The sequence below is a fragment of the Suricata suricatta genome, chromosome 3, assembly GCF_006229205.1.
Source record: "Suricata suricatta isolate VVHF042 chromosome 3, meerkat_22Aug2017_6uvM2_HiC, whole genome shotgun sequence".
Taxonomy (NCBI): domain Eukaryota; kingdom Metazoa; phylum Chordata; class Mammalia; order Carnivora; family Herpestidae; genus Suricata; species Suricata suricatta.
This window is the reverse complement of record NC_043702.1, coordinates 5,585,204-5,604,164: the sequence shown is the minus strand read 5'-3', so window position 1 is coordinate 5,604,164 and position 18,961 is coordinate 5,585,204. Positions and strand designations below refer to the sequence as shown.

At 46.4% G+C, this 18,961-nt stretch overlaps 2 long non-coding RNA genes across 7 annotated transcripts; both read right to left on the bottom strand.

The window, feature by feature from the left end:
• Window positions 1-1,075: 1,075 nt before the first annotated feature.
• LOC115287301 lies at window positions 1,076-5,461 on the bottom strand. The gene is made up of 3 exons (XR_003906393.1): window positions 4,538-5,461; window positions 3,414-3,626; window positions 1,076-2,827 (listed from the first exon to the last, which is right to left on the bottom strand). It is a non-coding gene; the product is annotated as an uncharacterized LOC115287301 (long non-coding RNA).
• A 242-nt stretch (window positions 5,462-5,703) lies between these two features.
• On the bottom strand, window positions 5,704-13,173 carry LOC115287300. Of its 6 annotated transcripts, XR_003906391.1 has the most exons (5): window positions 11,281-12,608; window positions 10,724-10,872; window positions 9,058-9,414; window positions 6,581-6,699; window positions 5,704-6,406 (listed from the first exon to the last, which is right to left on the bottom strand). It is a non-coding gene; the product is annotated as an uncharacterized LOC115287300 (long non-coding RNA). The 6 variants fall into 6 exon arrangements; XR_003906390.1 differs by having other exon boundaries at window positions 5,704-6,699; XR_003906389.1 differs by lacking the exons at window positions 5,704-6,406; window positions 6,581-6,699 and adding an exon at window positions 13,135-13,173 and having other exon boundaries at window positions 8,553-9,414; window positions 11,281-12,524.
• Window positions 13,174-18,961: the final 5,788 nt, after the last annotated feature.

Sequence of the window (18,961 nt, the reverse complement as noted above, 5' to 3'; positions counted from 1 at the left end):
GCCGAAGTCGGACGCCTAACCGACTGAGCCACCCAAGCGCCCCAGTAAGCGCTTTTTAAAAGTATATTTTCTATGGTATTTGGGACATTCTCATACTAACAACAGTATCTGCTGCATTAGTGCAATCAAATACACAACAAATAATTTTTTAGTGTCAGAATGCCGCACGTATCACATGGGACTTACATATACTAAAAACATATTCACTGTGGCTTGTATGAAGTTCAATGTAACCGAGCATCCTTGAGTTTTCTTGGCGATACTGACTGGAGGAGAAGACCAGGTGTCTTGAGTTCGAGTCCATGCTGAGTCTGAGATGCCTGTGGGCCCAGCCATCCCGGTAGAGATGACGTGTGGCCAGTCAGACGTGCGGGGCTGGAGCTCAGCCAGGAAAGGTTAAACAGTGTGGAGTTCATCAGAGCAGAGAGCGTAAATGAGGCCCCTGGTGTCGATGCGTGTGGTGCATGATGGAAAACCCAGTGCTGGAGGCGAATGTGAATGCTCCCTATGGACAAGCCAGTCCAGAAAATTCTGACTGTGCGAGGATTACAGCTTTCTTAGGGCGGTTCTTTTATATTTTATTTTATATTTTCATGTTTATTTATTCTGAGAGAAAGAGACAGAGCACCAGCAGGGGAGGGGCAGAGGAGAGGGAGACAGAGAAGCCCAAGCAAGCTCTGGCTGGCAGCACAGAGCCCGACGTGGGGCTCAAACTCACCAACCGTGAGATCAGGACCTGAGCTGAAACCAAGAGTCGGATATTTAACCGACTGAGCCACCCAGGAGCCCTAGGGCTATTCTTAATAGTGAGAAAGTGGAGCATAGGTGAAGGTCCTTGGAATGTGCAGAGTCTAATGTATTAAAGTGTGCTCACGTGACCCTGTGGCCCATCGATCCGGATGACACTGTATTATTTACAGAATATTTAATTTTGTTAAAATGCTTATTTATTTATTTATTTATTTATTTAGAGGGTTCGAGGAGCAAGAGAGGGTCAGAGAGGGAGGGAGAGAGCCAGCCCAAAGCCTGATGTGGGGTTCGAACTCAAGGTCCGTGAGATCATTCTGAAACCAACAGTCAGATGCTTAACCAACTGAGCCCCCCGGGCCCCCCTAGAATGTCTCACAGGGAACTTGCTGGTGCATCCACCCATTGCGTAAAGTATTTATTTCAATTTCATAAATGATGAGATTCATTCACAGAGAGATCTAGTAACTCAGTTCATTATAAGAAAGCCAGGGCCGGGGGGCGGGGGAGGAGAGTCAGAGAGACCGAGCCAGCCTTGTGACGCATGCGTTCCTCCGCGTGTCGACCCTTCTGCACGCAACCACAATTCCGCAATGTTTGGGGAGAAGAAAATGTCTGGAGCAATGATATGCATTCACTTCGGCCCCAAACGCCATCCCAAAATAACGTACAAACGGCTGAGGTGGCGTCCTGTTATCAGGCACAGTCTCGGAGGCTGGAGGACACAGCCCCGTCCTATCCCCTGGCCGTCTCCCCGCACCTGTCTGTCGTGGCGCGGTGGCCAGCATCCATCCTGAAGTTGGATCAGTGCTTGAATTCCCAGCGCCACGGGCTGCTCCGGCAGTAGCTTAGGAACAGACTGCGCCGTCGTCGGGAAATTCTCGTCTGCGTCTGAACAGTCTGGTCGCGAAGCTTTTGAGGAGCCACACGCGTGACTGGAAGACCGTTCTCTGCTTGGAAGGGCCAACGGCCTCGCTCCTCTGTGGTTGCACGTGCGGCTGAGACGCAGAGGTTCATTCATACATCTTTTTTCTAACCAGTGATTTTTCTCAGAAAAGTATTTCTGGCCACCATGCTCGGAAATACTGGTGCTCCTTTAAAGGTGAAGAAGGGACGTGAAACCGGTAGCCCGGGGGAGACCCCACTAAGCCCTCCAGCCTTCCTCCGCCACATGCGTGCTGTCCCATAGCTCTTTCCCGTCTGGTTATCCGGCTTACGGTGCTATCCAGCCATTGCATTTCCTGTGCTATCAGAAAGATTTCAGGGCCAGGGCAAAAACAATTTCTGTGTCTGTGCACATATACGTGCCCCGACACGACTGGCCGGAGGGGTAGAGGAAATGTGTTTGGCTCGGCGCTGGCCTCCCTTCAGGGGGCAGTGGTTTCCCCTCCAGTGCATGGCTCCCCTGTGCCTCCCGGTGGTTTACCAACAGGAGTTTGAGCTTTTGAAGGAAAGAATCAGGACTTGAAGGAGCTGGAATTGTTTACCTCCAAGAAAAGGTGACGTGTGTGCGCCTCTCGGGTGGAGGTGAGGGTGGGAGGGGTAGGAAATGAAGCTCACGATTGTCTGAAGATTCTAGAAGAGCTGCCATAGACTTATTTTACCCAGAGACAGGCTGTGAGGTTGTGAGAGACAGAAAGGCAGATTTTGTTAAATATAGAAAAGAATATTCTAGCAATTGCTGCTATTAAAAATGGAATGGATTACTTTATGAAGCACAGAGTCCCCTGTTTCTAGAAGGTTTGGGCTGAGACCAGATGTCCGTTTGGTTACTTCTTGGGGCACCACGACCCATCCACATCTCAGTGGCGTTAACAACCACCCTATCATTGATTCGCTCGAGGTTCTGCAGTCTGGGCAGGGCTCAGTAAGGACAGTTCACGAGGCCCGTCGTGTGGCTGGTTGGGAGGATCCAACTGGAGATGGCCTCACTCAGGGCTCATAGGCCGGTGCTGGTGGTCACCTGGGAGTTCCCCTGAGGGTGCAGGCTGGAAGCCTTGTCCTCCTCCGAGTGGCCTCCACACCCGGCTGGGCTGGCTTCGCACCGCATGGCGGTCATGGGCAGTCCGGCTTCTTCCACCTAGACCAGGAGAAGTCACTAGATCCCACTGAGGTTTAGGCCTAGAACCAGCAAGAGATCACTTCCTCCACCTTCTAGCCCTTGAGTCAGGTCCCTGGGCCTGAGCAAATTCAAGGAGAGGGGACTGCATGAGGACATGAATACACCAAGTTTCTTGGAGGCCACCATAGCCGTGTTCTATCCTAGAGCCCACCTAGCTTTATTTTTTTTAAATTTTTTTAATGTTTTTATTTATTTTTGATACAGAGAGAGAGAGCATGAGAGGGGGAGGGGCAGAGAGAGAATGAGACACAGAACCAGAAGCAGGCTCCAGGCTCTGAGCTCGCTGTCTGCACAGAGCCTGACGTGGGGCTCGAACCCATGAACGTGAGATCTGACCTGAGCCGAAGCCAGGGACTCAACCGATTGAGCCACCCAGGCGCCCCTAGCTTTATTTTATTAAGAAGATTTATTCTCTGCGTCGCTGTTACATTGGATGACCAGCGATTCCTCTTTGAACTCTGGAGTGTTCTGGTTCAATTTCTTTTCAGCCTCCCTTTCCCTAGTACAACAACGAACACGCCACGAGCATTAAAATGGGACTTACTGACTGACTGACTTCACACGTCTTCTTCCTTCCAGCCTCGGTCAGTCATTTCACAGGAACATCGCTCTCCGCCAGACACAATACCTTCTCAGGCCAATGAATGATTACTCCTCACGCTGCAGAGAGCAACGTGGCCCCCAGTAACTCCTAATTCATTTTGTACATGCCGTTACCAGACAGTTGTTCCCATGACTCTGGTTTCCAAACTCGTCGCTATAATAGAAGAAACAGTGGGGAGGTACATACTGCAACTGACGTGTATGTTGATTTTGCTACCTGAGTCGTTTTTTAAAGGTAAACTTTCTGTTTGTTTTAAATGTAATATGCACCCACTGTGGCACATGCTATGGAAAAGAACCACACAAAAAAGAAAAACAATCACCATGACCCATAGACAACTACTCTAGCATTTAAAATGTATTTTAATAGGGGCGCCTGGGTGGCTCAGTCAGTTAAGCCTCCGGCTTCGACTCAGGTCAGATCTCACATTGGTGGGTTCCAGCCCCGCGTCAGGCTCTGTGCTGACAGCTCAGAGCCTGGAGCCTGCTTTCGGTTCTGTATCTCCTTCTCTCTCTGCCCCTCCCCCTCTCATGCTCTGTCAATCTCTGTATCAAAAATAAATAAAACATTAAATAAATTTTAATGTATTTTAATATAAATTAACATACTGTTGTCACATTAACTCACTTAGTTTCATAATGAATAAGTTGCATAACTTATTTTCAAAGACACTAAAGAATTATGAGATCAAAGTATTTTATGTTATAATGGTATCCAATAAAACTATTAATGCCTTTGCAAATGTTTTAATGGCCAAATATAATTCTGCCACCCATATAAATATTTTTATGCATAAAGGCTTTCTTTGTTTAGAAATATGTTGTTAAGATACACTTCAAAGTGATGTTTAATGTGTACTCATTTTATTCCACAAACATTTATTAAGCACCTACTATATTTCAGACGTATACTTGGCTAATAAAATACACCTCTATATTGATCATGTGCTTAATAATTGCTAGATATTATGCTAAGGCACCTGTATTCATTTGCTAGAGCTACTATAAATTACCATAAATCAAATTAAACATCAGAAACTGATTCTCTTGCAGGAGGCTACAGACCTGAAATCACAGTGTTGCCAGGGCCAGGCTCCCTCTGAAATATCTAGGGAAGAATCCTCCTTTGCCTCTTCCAGCTTCTGATGGTTCCTGGCAATTTGTGGCATCCTTTGGCTTGATCCTAAGTGACAATGACTCATAGCTGCATCACACCAGTCTGTCTGGGTCATCACATGGTCTTCTTCCCTCTGTGTGTTTATGTCCCAATGTTCCTCATCTTATAAGGACACCATTCATCTGCTTAGGGGGCACCTGAAAGCAGTGTGACCTCATCTTTACTTAATTACACCTGTGAAGACCCTATCTCCAGATAAGGTGACAGTCATAGACTCAAGGTAGACGTAGAGTTTCGGAGGAAACTATTCAACCCGTACAATGTTCCATGAATATCATACTTTCTGGTCCTCACAATCCCTCTGTTGGGTAAGAGTGTTGATCATTCTGAGGTTTGGAGAAGTCAAGGATCTTTTCTAGGGTCATACAATGACAGAGTCATTGGAGCAGGTCCTCAAAGCCAGATGCTCTGACTTCAAGGCTCCTTGCTTGCAAACTCCAGCAACATTGCTGGAGGGGCTATTTGTATCAGAGGCCAAGGGGGTTAAAAGGATCGGAAGGGAAGGGCTTGTCCAAGTCAGGAGGATGATGAATACCAAGGCTGTGGATTTCCAAAGGCCTCACTCCTTATCTCTCCCTTTCAGGAAATGAAAAGAGAGCCTAGGGTTGGTGAGGGAAGAGACGTGCACTGGTCAGGGATTCCTTGGAGCCCCAGCTGGGAAGGCCAGGGATGGCCCCATCATGTGCTCAAGACCCAGCTGTGGAGCTAGGAGGCGATCTGGGGCTGCTGGGTCACTGAGTGGTCCTGAGAGGTCCCGACGCTAATGGCAACAGAAGGGGAGCTGTCCGCCGACGAGACTTCCTCTCCTAATGAATTTTGCATCCCCCCCCCCCCCCCGCGGATGAGGACACATGGACCGGCCTAAAAATAGCATGAGTGGAGCCTCTATTAGCCTCCTCATTCCCACTTCCACATCCCGAATGAGCACCTCTAAATTTGGAACTGACAAAACGCTGCCGAAAGATTTCCTTTCAGAAAACAATGGGCTTAATGGGGCTTTTGACAAATGGCTGAGGCTTCATTTTCTCCTGCTCCTTAGTTTGAACTATTTTCAGGCTTTTTTTTTTAGGAGGTGCCATGTGCATCTTTGTTTCCAATAATTGGATCTGAATTGAAAGGGAGAGACTCTGGAATGAGTTTCCTGTGAAAATCGGATCTCAACCTTCTGAAATGAAACAGTGGTCCGAAGCTGTCATCTGGATTCTAGAAGCTAACTGTGAAAAGATGGTCTTCCTATTGCTGTGAAAAAGGTGGGAAGGTGGCTGGGAGAGGGTGACAAGGGGCCTGATGTCCCTGGGGTCAGCGCTGTGTTGGTCCTGGGCTCCCAACAGCTCTAGACACTGCTTCCCTGGGTGGAGGCTCAGGGCCTTTCAGAACAGGCTTCCTTGATATCTGCTGCCCCTCACCTTAGGAAGCCGTTGGGACCCTGCCTCCCTTTTGTTGTTTTGTTCTATGTTTATCAAGAAAGAAGAAGTCTCCCTTTTAGGTGAACACTACGAGATTTTCAGTTAAAACGGTGAAAGGAAAATGTGCATCCTCCCCAACCACATTCCCAATTTTCAATCAAGAAAGTAATCCAAAAGCGAAGAAAATACATTTGCGCTGGAAACCAGGAATGGCGTGTTTCGGAAGCATGCCGGAAACTTCATGAGCTCTCTGCAGAATGTCATGCAGCAGGAAATCAGATGAAGCACCTGTGTGTCCCACCCGTCCTGGGAAGAGCCGCCTCAGGACCCCTTCTACACCTGATGGCCGTGCTGCAGAGATGAGAGGCAGACAGGCACTTGGGCAGGGATGGGGAGCCACCCTCCCTCCTGGGGGGTGTCCTGGAGCTGACAGAGAGACAACCGCTGGCGGCCATCATTACAACAGCATCACAACAATGTCCCCATACACAGGGAGAGACCCCCTGACACCACGGGCACTGTTACCGCTGGCTGCTAACAAGAGACACCACCGCCGCTGGAGACGTGACCAGGAACCCAGCCATCTTCAGCAAAGAAAGTCTTCCGCCAACCAGGAAGCTCCTATAGACGACGTGACCTCTGACCTATGAAAGTAAAAGCCATGTCATGGTTTTCCGCTATCCCTCATCCGGGCTTAGACCACCAGGGTACTGCATGGCTTCCTCATTGCTTCTAGAAACTTCTCTGCTGCCCGATGCCCCAGGTATAGTCAGAACCCCTCTGCATGATGAGCAAGTGGGGGAAAAGCAAGTGGATCCTTGGAAAGAGGTGATGGCTCCAAAGGGGATCCATCTAGGGACAGAGGGAAGCACCACCTCATCCTCACTGGGACCCCAAATTCCTGGGGATGGAACAGGCTGCTGATCAGAAAGATAGGCCTTGGAGATTCTCCCATCTGTGTTCTCAGTGGGGAGCACGTCTGACCAGAGCATGATGTGTGGGCAGGGAAGAAGGCTTGCACCTGAAAAAGCACAACTCTTGAAGCAACAGGAAAGAAGTCGGTGGAGGCAGAGAAGTCCTGAGCAGATGCTCTGAGATTCTCAGAGGAAACGTTTGCAGAGAGAAACGAGAGGAGCAGAGTTCTCGAGAGAACTCGTAGAGATAAGTGAGTGACACAGAGGACAAACTCAGGAGTTTAGGATATCTGTCAGCAGAATGGAAATGCCCATGAAGGACAGAGCCAGGATGGAAGGATTCTCCACTAGCAGGGACATTACCTTCGTTCATACTTTTTAAATCTTTTCCATAAATGTGGGTCAGGCTCACATTCATAAGTTTCTCTATCTAATGACTGCCCCTGCACTTTGATTAGCTACTGGCTACCGTCAGGGTTTCCTGAAGTTGCCTGTTTATAAGAATCTCCTGGAAAGTGTGTTTGAAACACAGATTTCAGGGTCTCTCCTCCAAAATCCTGGTTTTAAATTTGGGGAGATAGAAGAACCTGGAAATTTCATTTTATCAAGCACTGGAGGCTTTTGGGATCACCCCAGTGTGAGAAACTGGTATGTACCATGGCCTTTTCAAATAATTCATTTTTGGATTAATTTAACGCTTTCATTGTTGTTGTCGTTTTATAATCCATGAATTTTTGGTTCTGTCTTCATTTTTATCCCCTTGGGGTTTTGCTTCCCCTACTCCTTTTGTAGATTCTTAGGATAAATTTTCGGTTTATTGACAGTTTTTTCCTTTCTGTTAAGTAACAGAAACTTTCAAGACATAGCCTTTTCATCTAGGGATGACTTTGTCCAAATTCTGTGGTTTTTTGATTAGCAGTATTTATGTACTGATTGTATCTGCAAGCAGATTCCTTTTTTTAACCAAAGCAACATGTAAAATTTTTTTTCACTTGGTTTTTCTTTAACCTATAAATAAAAAAAAAATCAGCTTCAGTGAAGACCTGAAGTGTCCTAACCAACTGGGAAAAATGCGGTCAATCTTGACATGTAATCAAAATGGTAAAGTTGTTAGTACGGGTGTCTAAATCTGGAGGTTAAAGAGATGCTGGTAGATAGAGATAGAATTAAATGTTAGGATACACCAGTTTAGAGCAAAGCTTCTCAGCCTTGATGCTACTGGCAATTGGGCAAGTTGGTTGAGGGCTGCCCTGTGCGGGGGTGGGGTGAATGACGGTACCCTGGCCTCCCCTCCAGACGCCAGGATCAGTATCCTCACCACCAGGCATTGGTGGCCACCAACATTGCCATCTGGGGGGTAAAATCGCCACAGCTGAAAACCGCTGAGTTAGAGACTGGGACTTCTTCTTTTTTTTTTTTTTAACTTTTTTTTTTTAATGTTTTTTACTTATTTTTTTTGAGAGACAGTGACAGTGTGAGCAAGGGAGGGTCAGAGAGAGAGAGGGAGATACAGAATCTGAAGCAGGCTCCAGGTCTGAGCTAGCTGTCAGCACAAAGCCCGATGCAGGGCTTGAACCCATGAACCGTGAGATCATGACCTGAGCCGAAGCCGGTCACTTAACCGACGGAGCCACCCAGGCGCCCCAAGACTGGGACTTCCGGCCTTGCTCAAGCATGAGGCTGACCACCTGCAGGCCTCAAAGCCACCTTCTTTATCCCCTCCAATAGCCTTTCTCCAGCAGGGGCTCTCTCCCGTGGCCTTTAGAGAGGGGACCAGCGGATGGAGCTTGCTCTGAAAAGCACACAGTAATGTTGTATAATCTATTTATTGATCCTTTTTCTGTCCTGCAGAGCTCCCAACCCCTTCACTCTCCCTCTTTGGCCACAGTTTCCTGGGCCAATGTTATTCAATTACCAATAACAGCAAAGGAGCAGCATCTGCCAGATGGCCAGCAGGCCCTTCATACATGTTAACAGCCCACTCCAAAATATTTACTTCACATCACTCTTTGGGGGGCATTTTAACCTCTCTTTGCAGTCAATAAACTGAGGCTTGGGAGGTTAAATAAATGGCCTGAGGTTACGTACTTTCTCCAGAAGTGGTGAGCTGGAAATGGGGGCTCAGGGTGGCCTGATTCCCACGTGGGTGCTTGGATCTCCTCCTGAAGATGGAGGCCAGTTAACCTAATCTCGTCTCCCAAAGAAGCGCCCACAGATTTCGTAAACTATGTGGCTTTGCAAAGTAAGACTATCAACCAACAAATCGCCAATGAGAGGAAGGACGTTTTCCAGATTTCAGTCTTCTTGCTGTTCTGTTCTCTTCTGTTGTGTTTCACGAAGTTCACATTTTGTACGCAAGAGGAAACAGGAGACTCAGAAAACGTTCATGCTGTCTGGTCCACTGGTTCTGCTGACGGAATCCAGCCTAATGAAGCTCGAGTAGACCTATTTTGCAGTAAAATATTTATGGTAGCATTACGTATAACAGCCAAATCTTTGGAAAAACACAAATGTTCCAGATAAGGTAATGGCTTACTAAACATGTCTCAGCCTCACAATAGATTATTATAAAGAATACTTTAAAGTATGATTATTTTGCCATTTTAATAGCGTTTATGATTTATTTTTAACTTTTTTAAGTTTATTTATTTTGGGGGGAAACAGAGTGCATGAGCAGGGAGGGGCAGAGACAGAGGATGAGGGACAGAGGGAGAGAGACACAGATAGACAGACAGACAGAGAGAATCCCTAGCACGCTCCACACCATCAGCATAGGAGCCTGACACGGGGCTGGAACCCACAAACTGTGAGATCATGACCTGAGCTGAAATCAAGAGTCAGATGCTTAACTGACTGAGCCACCAGGCACCCCTTTAAATTTTTTAAGTTTATTTATGTATTTTGAGAGTATTTTATGAGCTGTTAAGAAAAAGTTTTTAAATTTTGTTTATTTAATTTTGAGAGAGAGAGACAGAGTATGAACAGGGAAGGGGCAGAGAGAGAGGGAGACACAGAATCTGACTCAGGCTCCAGGCTCTGAGCCATCAGCACAGAGCCTGACGTGGGACTTGAACTCACGGACCACGAGATCATGACCTGAGCCCAAGGCAGTTGCTCAACCAACTGAGCCACTCAGACGCCCCGAGCTTTTAAAAGATATGTGCTAATCATAAAAATAAAGTGCTACAGGTACGGATGTGAAAATATTGAACATTTGGAGTCATCCTTTTGCGACTGATTTTTATTGTAAATAATCTTTGCATATTACCCATTATCTGCCAGATAGGTTGCAAACATTTTATCCTCTTTTGACCTGTTTTTCCAACTTTGTTCATGTTTTCTTCTAACAAAGAAGGTAATGTTTCTACGGTCACATTTCATCCTTCATTGAAAGGTTTTGGTCTTGGGGCGCCTGGGTGGCCCAGTAGGGTAAGTGTCCAACTCTTGATTTCAGCTCAGATCAGGATCTCATGGTGTGAGATCGAGCCTCATGTTGGGCTCTACACTGACAGTGCTGAGTCTGCTTGGGATTCCCTCTCCCTCTCTCTCCCCTCCCCTGCTCATGTTCTCTCTCAAAATAAATAAATGTTTTTAAAAGATGAGGGTCTTGGTCTTCTGCTTGGAAAATGCTTCCCCACTTCAAAATTACGTATCTTCCCCAAAGCTGTATCCTGGTGTTTTTACACTTAAAATTTTAATACTGAACATTTTAATGGCCTGGAATTTATTTTGGAGTAATTAAAGTCAAACTCACTCAGGAATTGTTCGGATCTTCTTTCTTTTCCAACTGGTTACTAAACTGTCCCAATTTAAGAAGCCGTTTCTCATATCCCCATTGACTTTAAATTATGCATGCTTTTGTTGACAGGGGAACATACTCATCATGATGCTGTATGGAAAGACCTGAATGAAACAAAAGTGTAACAGATAGAATGAGCCCCCTTCCCCCACTAGATGTGTTTATCAAAAAAAATTTGGAAGGGATTCTATAATACTGGTTTTTTTGAGGGCATTTTTTACTTTAATGTGTTTATATATTTTCTCAAATCCCTACCATGCACTATATTGTTTTATAATCAGGAAAAAGAAGCGTACATCATTTTAAACTATGGTGCTCTTGAGAAAGTGAGGCAAGAAGCCGATAAATTCTGCTTAGTTTCCTCATAGAATTAGCTTCCTTGCCTTTGCTGTGTTCAAAGTTCTCTGAATTCCGGCAACATAACTAGTTCATTTACTGCTGTATCATGCTTCCATATCTCAAATTCATCACCCCATAAAGCTCCCAAACAGTGGGGATAAATGTGTATTTACTCAAGTGAAGAATGATGACGCGTCTTCAGTGACAAAGTAAAATCTTAGAAGCCCAGGCATCGGGCGCAGAGCAAAGTGAAGATGTGCGGTGGCCAGAGGGCTCCGTCTCCTGCTGGCTAGCGGTTTTCTTCTTCCTCCTGCGTCTGGCTGCAATAGACTACAGAGACGCTCGGCTTTTCTTTTTCTTTTTCTTTTTTTAATGCTTTGAGATGTCAGACCGCTCTCCTCCAAGGACATCTCGGTGCACACCACTCCTCACAATTCACAGCGAGATTCTGTACAGAGTGAAAATAAAGTAACTAGATCTGCCGCGTATGGGTATGTTCCTATGAATCTGTGCACGTACATTCATACATTTATGATAAGCTTCCTAAATACAACTCATGCAGGATATAAAACAGAAACTGAGGCAAAATAAGCCAATTACTGAATTCACCGTAAGATACTATTTTTATTATTTTATCACTTTTTAAAAATAAAAAAAACCTTTATAAAGGTTAAAGGGATAATGCAGGAGTGATATACAGAAGCACAGGAGCAGAATGACGACTGGGCACTCACGCTGGTGGCTGGCTGCACGGGGGTGCAGTGGGGACTCAGGAGAAGTCGGGAGCGTTTCTGCCGCCCCAGAGTTGAATCTGGGCGGAGATGGGGGGGCATGAGGGAGAGGCCAAGGTGACTGCAGTTTGCTGGAGAATGGCTCCACCCCCCAGCCCCCAAGATCCAGGATGTAGGAGAAGGCTGGGTGACTACCCTTTCCATTCTGTGCCCAGTGAGACCCATCTCTAAGGATGAACCAGTTGGGTTCCCTCACCCTGTGGCTTGCAGCTGGGCTTGGTCTTTGGGCAGCCTCAGCAGAGATCGGGGGAGCCTGGAGGAGGGAGCGGTAAGGACGTTTATTCACCGGCACCCCCTGTCCCAGCCTGCAAGCCCTCCGCGCCACCCTCTCTGGGCGCCCCTCTTGTCCCGCGGAGTGTTGGCTGCCTCACGTCACCCATGCACAGACACATCGCCTTCCTTCCTTGTTTTTCTTCAACTGTGCCCACACCTTCAAATCGGTTCCTTTATTAAACTGCCCTCATTTACCCGTCTTGAATATGTCACCTGTTACCTGCAGGTCTTCGGATTCATTTAAAGAGATGACAGATGTGTTAGTTTCCTGTGGCCGCCGAAATGAAGTACCACACACTGAGTGACGGAAAGCAGCACAAATGTATTCTCCTGGAGTCCTGAAGGTCAGAAGTCTAAAATAGGAAGCTAGGGCTGTGGTGCCTTCTGGAGGCTCTAGAGGAGAATGCACTTGTTCCTTTTTTAATTAATTAATTAATTAATTAATTAATTTTTAATTTACCACTCAAGTTAGTTAGCATATAGTGCAGCAGTGATTTCAGGAATACATTCCTTAATGCCCCTCACCTATTTAGCCCACCCCCCTCCCACAACCCGTCCAGTAACCCTCTGTTTGTTCTCCATATTTAAGTGTCTGTTAGGTTTTGTCCCCCTCCCTGTTTTTAATATTATTTTTGCTTCCCTTCCCTTATGTTCATCTGTTTTGTATCTTAAAGTCCTCATGTGAGTGAAGTCATATGATATTTGTCTTTTTCTGCCTAATACCCTCCAGTTCCATCCACATAGTTGCAAATCGCAAGATTTCATTCTTTTTGATCGCCGAGTAATACTCCATTGTGTTGTATTCCATTTTATACATATATAAAATATATATATATATGGACACATATATATATGGACATTTGGGCTCTTTCCATACCTCTGCTATTATCAATAGCGCTGCTATGAACATTGGGTTGCAGGTGTCCCTTCAAAACAGCACAGCTGTATCCCTTGGATAAATACCTAGTAGTGCAATTGCTGGGTTGTAGGGTAGTTCTGTTTTTAATTTTTTGAGGACCCTCCATACTGTTTTCCAGAGCGGCTGCAGCAGTTTGAATTCCTACCAGCAGTGCAAGAGATCCTCTTTCTCCAAATGCTCGCCAAATCTGCTGTTGTCTGAGCTGCGGATGTTAGCGGTTCTGAGGGGTGGGAGAGGAGAACGTGTCTCAGCCCCTTGCAGCCTCTAGGACCGCCACACCCTAGCCGGTGACTCTGCCTCAGTCTATCTTCTGCTTCTGCTGTCCCGTCTTCCTCTCTGGCTCTGACCCCCCTGCTCCCCTCTTAAAAGGACCCTTGTGACTATGCCTGACCCACCCCAATAACCCAGGACAATCTCTCCATCTCATGATCCTCAACAGAATTACATCTGCAGAGCTCCTGTCGCTGTGTAGGCTAAAATTCACAGGTTTGCATTAAGCTGTGGACATCTTTTGGGAATGCTTTATTCTGCCTACGAGGCCAGATTTGTGAGGAAAGGTGGTACATATCGATCTAAGATGTCTGTGGCAATTGGAGGGGACTGGAAGGAATACTAAGTGAGTTGTTGGATATCTGGATCTGGAGGTCAGTTTAGTTTTCAACATCTTCCCTCTACAGGATCCTATCACAGTCCTATATTGAAACCAATGTAAAGTCAAACATAACTCATCCTTTTGTATTTGGTTTTGTGAAGTTTCATGAAGGAAGCAATCCATGTTTCAATACTACTTAATTAAGATGGTCTTGAAGATAGCCCTGTTCCTCCTTGGGCCTGCCTGTTCTATCTTACTGATACAGACCCTCTCAATTTTATAGTCTTGTAATTTCAGGCAATAGTTAAGCAGACCCACAGTGAATTACAACACAATTCAGATCCAACAGCCTCATAGGCAGTTTATGGTGTTTAAGACTTGCACATGGGGCATTGACTCCACTATGGTATTTTGGGCCACTGACTGTGGAAATACGTTACTATAAGCTAAGATTGGCTGGATTTTGAAATCTATGTTGTTTTTAGATCATAACTATAGCTTTTATAGGCTTAGATTCCAAGTTAGCTTAAATATCACTTCAACCTTTTGTTATGTAGGTGTCCTTGAACTTACCCTTTGTTTGCCTCATCCTTCCTTTTTATGACTCAGTGATGGAACCATTTGCCAGGCCATCGTCAGGCTAAAGAGAGTAAAGATTCAAAAGCCTCCTAAAAGCCCCTGTAATTCAGCCAAACATGCGTTCCCTGGATGCTTTTCCCCATGGCCTCTATTTAGTGCAAAAGGTAAATTATGTAGTTACACCTTCTTGGTAAATTCAGTTCAATGATCACTTATCGAACACATGCACTAGGTAGCACTGGGCACTGAGGCAGACACAGGATGAGTGAGGGTTGCAGTCAAATGAGAAAAGCAGGCGAGAGCAGAAATAGTCCCAGCGGAGCACGTCTGTAAAGATAACGCTTTACTTTACTCGGAGCAATGGTGACACGTGTAGGCGCATCTCCCCAGCTTTCCCACCGGATACTTGCTTTTCGCACACAATGGCATTTTGGCTGGAATTCAGGGTGCCGTGTGAGGCCGGGGAACGGAGGGAGGGTGTGCGTAACCAGCATCGTGGCCTTGTCAACATGGAGTTCTAAACTGCTGAGTGCATCAGTCAGACACATACCATTTTGCCCTGGAAAATGGTATTGCTTATAGTCCTGGTACGAAAGGGGTATTTATGAAAAGGAGAAAATCAATAATGATTAGTGGATTCCATGCAGGACTACTTCAAAACCCAATGCAATAAATAATGAAGTCGCTTCCTCTGTGTGCAGGTGTTGTGCTTGGGTGTGAGCTCTGTGATGCCCCGAATAAGTCGGGCATGAAACAGGCTTTCATTGAGACACTGGCATTCTGGCGAAGGAGATACCAGCGAGAGTGTAACTAAGGCAGAACGGGGCAAGAGCCTGGGGGAAAGAGCTGCACTGTGGGCTTTGAAGGAGAACAAGGAGAGATTTGGTCCCGGGCATCTGGGTGGCTCCGTTGGTTAAGCGTCTGACTCTTGACCTTGGCTCAGGTCATGATCTCACGGTTTGTGGGATCAAGCCCCCATCAGGCTCTGTGCTGACAGTGCAGAGCCTGCTTGGGATTCTCTCTCCCTCTCTCTCTCTGCCCCTCCAGCAGTTGTACTGTTTCTCTCCTCTCTCCCAGCTCCTCTCTTGCTCATGCTGTCTCTCTCTCTTCCTCAAAATAAATAAATAAATTTTAAAAAAGAATAGATTTGTCCAATAAGTCAAAAAAAAGTCAAGCAGATGAGGCATTTAGAAGATAGACATTGAGGAATGACCTTGTGAATACGCTCCAAATATTACATTTACCTTATAATTTACCTGTTCAATTTTGCTTCTATCTTTCTTGCTTTTCTGAAATTATTTTTAAAAAACCAACCCAGTAGTATATTGTTACATTATCATAACATGCAAACTTCAGCTCCTTTCTCCAGAGATTAGTAAATGTGTACTGTTTCAGAACATTTTATATGAGCCCACATACATTTGTACTTTATTCAAATATTTGAAAAAATACTATACCACGTACACCTTAAACTTACACAATATTATACATCACTTATATATCAATAAAGCTGAAAAAACGCATCATGTGTAGATGTCATGAAAGAAAGAGTGTTGGTTGCTTCCACGAGTAATTTCTAATTTCTGGTACTTTCCTATATTTTCTACAACAAATGTGTATTTTATTCATTTTATTTTGTTAATGTTTATTTATTTTGGGAGGTAGAAGACGAGGGGGAGAGAGAGACACACACAGAATCCCAAGCAGGTGCCTCACTGTCAGTGCAGAGCCCAATGTGGGGCTCGAACTCAAAAACTGTGAGATCATGACTGGAGCTGAAATCAAGAGTCAGATACTTAAGGAACTAAGCCATCCAAGCGCCCCATGAATGTGTATTTAAAAAAATTAAAAATGTTACTGAAAAACCAACCCAAACCAAAATGAAGAACAATCAGGGACAGGCAAAGTTTTCTCTTTCCTCAGCCATGGAATACAAGACCCGCCTTCCCTTTTAAGGGACTGACTTGAGTCATTCATTCACCCCTGAAACTAACTAACAGCAGAGGACTGTGCCTTGCTGGTTCCTGAACGAGGGTACACTGGCAGGGAAGTGGTTAAATCACTTCAGCCACACACGCTCATGGTCCCAGTGTGGCCTTTCTAGAAACACATCCTTGCCCTCCGTGGTCCCAGGGATATTTCTAGCAGGCTCAGAAAATCGCCATGATTTGTCAGTAGCTCTTCGAAGTGTTCTGTACTTATGTTTCCTGTTTTCAGTAAGAGATTCTTCTATCATTAAAAAACTTTGCTTTTGCTTTTCCTATTATATTTTCCTGAACAGAATAGTGACAGGTGTTATTGGTTCTTACCCTGAACCTCTTGCATCTTTCCACACCATGGTGGTCCTCCTGAGCTGAGCTGCTCTCTCTCTTTCTCTCTCTCTCTCTCTCTCTGATATCTCACTTGGTTTTATTTTGAGCAGAGCAGTTGTGCTGACTTCCATTTTCCTGCTTACTTACGTGTGTGTCTCCTGACGGCTCCTCTCTGCAGGACACGAGCTGTGGGAAGGCGGGGACCTTGTCCGTCTGGTCTACCGCCCCATCCCAGGTACAGAGAACAGGGATTGGTCCATGGCAGGTGCCAAAGCTACACAAATTGATGAAAATATGTAAGAGATACAGCAAAGAAGAGAGAAATGACTTCCTCTACCAAGAAGGTAATTTGGCAACATTTTACTGCATGGAGCCAGTGGCTGAGGAAGTCAGCCTGCTCCTTCCTCCCCGATCTCTCTCTCGCCACCCCACACCAGAAAACCACAGAGCAGGAAGTGGGGCGGGGCCTTCATGGCAGATGCACCTCAAAAGTTAGAGCCCGTACGTTTGAGACATGGGACTATTGGTCCTACGCACATGATTTGTTCTGTTGTTTCAGAATCTCAAAGAGGGTGCTGTGCTTATAAATGATTCACAGTCAGCTTTTTGGAGAGGTGGGGAGGGGGGAGGAATCTCTGATTTGTAGCATGTGTCAGATTTTGGGCAAAGGAAATAAATACTACCGCGGTAGCCAATTTCAAGCTACCGACGTGAATTCGCTGAATACGGAGCTGGTAAGAGTTCTGCACCATCGGGTCCCATAAACCTGTACACCACCTCCGACCCCATCTCAGGAGAGGCGCGGGCACCCCAGGGTCTCACAAAATTCCAGGCAGCTTGTACATTCGTAGCGGGCATGACTCTCCCTGCAGACGAGGGGGTGTTTTATAATTTTAATGGTTCCTGGCCGGACCCTCGTTCTTCCTGACTGGTGGAAACGCTCAGAGGGAATCCTTTGCCATTCTGCTGTGGCGCTTGCAAATAACAGCTAGGCTCTGTGTGGTCGCGGGGTGACAACAGCAGAACATAAGCCTTTTCCTCCTCTCTCCACACTGAGCAGAGAAGAAAAGAACAGCCTAATGACCATCTTCAGGGCCGAAAACTCAACTTCTACATCTTTCACACGCGTAACGGTGGGCCTGAAAAAAAAAGACCCTTGAGCATTACTCTGATGATAGAAAAAAAATTATTTCATTGGCAAAAGCAGGAGAATAAGCAAAGAAGTGAACCCTGTTTGCACCGCCACCACGGAAAGTCAGAGGAGCGGCTGGGGGACAGATGTCGCCTTGAGCTCGTTCTGGGGACTACGCCTAAGTGTCAGGCTGGGGCAGAAGGTGGTCAGAGGCACAGACGGAGGACAGCGCCTTGCGTTCTGCCTTCACGGTCACTGCCTGCCCCTTTGCTGCAGAAATCGGCAGGCCCTGCCTTGACCACCAGTTCCAGTGTGTGCTGGTGTTGGGGGCCTAGGTAGGGGTGGAGGGCTTTGGGGGCTGTGCCAGGAAAAAGGCGTGCAGGGGAGGAAAGTCCCCTTGGGGTGGCTTCTCAGAAGGGAGGGAGGGCTGGGGAGTCGAGGGAGCGGGCTCACAGGGTCTAGGTCAGAGAACACTGAAGGTCTAATGACGGGGCTCTATCTCAGCTGTCCGGTGAGGATTCACATGCAAAGGAGGCAGGTTCTGAATTGGCTTCTTTGGGCTACTGTGTAAATAATTGGGGTGTAAAATTTTGAGTCTGGCAGCAGTGAGCTTTTGAAGCACAGTGTCTCCACCTGCAGTGAAGAAATGAACACATTTGGGGCTACCACCCAGAGGTCATCTCGGGCTCATGTACAATCGGGCATCATGGGTGAGGGGAAGCCCTTGGGGTGGGGGTTGCTGATGAGAGCAGGTGTGCAGAGAACCTGCACACTCCTCTCTGGGGTATCCTGTCTCCATCCCTGCCTCCAAGCCACTAGGGCTGATGGGTTTCAACCCAAGGAGCTGCCTTTTCCGGTGCTGCCTGCCCCTGAACGGAGGGCCCACGGAGGTGCTGGTGGCTGTCGGCATGAGTCCCATGGCCTGTGCTTGGGGCCCTCCCTTCCGGAGTCAGCCCCTGGCCCTCCGTGAATTAATCAGGTCCACACCCACGTGGGCCTGGCCCTTGGCATTTGTAACGGGATGTTGTCAGCAAGAGATTCCTGGAAGGAAAGGACACGTACAGCTTGAGAAGGAAAGGGTGGAAAGAGATGGGTCACTTACACAAAACTAGGAGAAAGCAAAAGGTAGAAACATCAGTTATCTGATAAAATAAAATGTAAAGCAAAAAGTATATCATAATGACCAAAGCTGGGTGGTTTGTATTTGTGTATTTGGAAAAGGCACAATAGAATAAAGAGATCTATCTCTCAGAGAC